The sequence below is a fragment of the Acyrthosiphon pisum genome, chromosome A2, assembly GCF_005508785.2.
Source record: "Acyrthosiphon pisum isolate AL4f chromosome A2, pea_aphid_22Mar2018_4r6ur, whole genome shotgun sequence".
NCBI classification, from domain to species: Eukaryota; Metazoa; Arthropoda; class Insecta; order Hemiptera; family Aphididae; genus Acyrthosiphon; species Acyrthosiphon pisum.
Window position 1 is genome coordinate 76,528,525 of NC_042495.1, and position 1,203 is coordinate 76,529,727.

General features: G+C 26.9%; 1 protein-coding gene across 2 annotated transcripts in view; it reads right to left on the reverse strand.

Annotated features, from left to right (window-relative positions):
• Positions 1-1,203, reverse strand: part of LOC100167865 (protein glass) — a 37,827-nt gene that overhangs the window by 17,462 nt on the left and 19,162 nt on the right. The gene's annotated exons all lie outside the window — the stretch shown is intronic.

Sequence of the window (1,203 nt, forward strand, 5' to 3'; positions counted from 1 at the left end):
CCTACTGTACAGCAGAGCGACATCCACTTACCCACCTTTTTTAAATCAAATTCAACCCAAACTGCATGAAATCATCACCTTTCAAAAAAAAAAAAGAAAAAAAGAAGCTCTGGTCTACATTCGGTGAGGGCCATGTGTTAGATTTGAATTCAGTAATATAAATTTATTGTATACGAAAAACGATTCTGAACTAAGGCCTGTCAGCCGATATTATTGTAAGTATATTTTATAATAACTAATGCTGTAAAAATATTTTATTTTACTATTAGTAGCTAACTAAAAAATATTTTTCGACAATAATAAAAAACTGATAAAAATCGAAAATTGCACATGCCCCTTTAAATAGCTCAAAAAGTGTCAACATTTGAAAATTGTATGATGTATATAAAATGCTATTATAAAGATTCGGTAAAATTGTATTCATCTACATGCAATACATGCTTATTAATTTTTGAGTTACACTTGATTTTGTCAAAATCTGGTTCGAGTAAAAATTCCCATTTTTTAAAATTTTTTTCCCTTACGCAGTTACGCTTTTGAAAACTTTTGGAAATTTTAAATTTTGACCACTCGAAGCACCAACTAGATTCTATACATCTATAAAATCCTATCTTTAAATCAACACATTATGTAGAAGCAAGGGGAAACCATAGAATTATTACTCCTAATCCTAAACAAACAACTATAATTTAGGTACACAGTAGCAGTTTTTATACTACTTACAGTATATTCTTTAATAAGAAAAAGAGACAATGACAAGGCAAAGGTAACTAAAGAAATTATTATTATAAATAAATATGTATACTATGACAAACCTATACAATTTTACTGTGGCTACTTACTACTTTTTCCAAATTACAACATGACACATTAATGAATAATTACTAATTGTTATTTGATAATTTGGTAATTATTATCGTCGTGATTCAGTGGCTTATTATATTACTACAAAATAGGTACCTAATAAAAAGATGTTAGTATTGATACAAAGCAAGCTAGTTAAAAGTTGTTAGATTATAAATTTTCACAAGTAATTTTTTTGGTAATTTTAAACTATACCTAATCGTAACATAGAAGTTAATTACTCGTCAAATCATACCTAACTCATTATAATTAATTTTTTAAAAAATGTATTTAAATTATATACCTAATGGATATACAGTCAATATTATACGTTAAAGAGGATGTCTGCTCACTATTCGT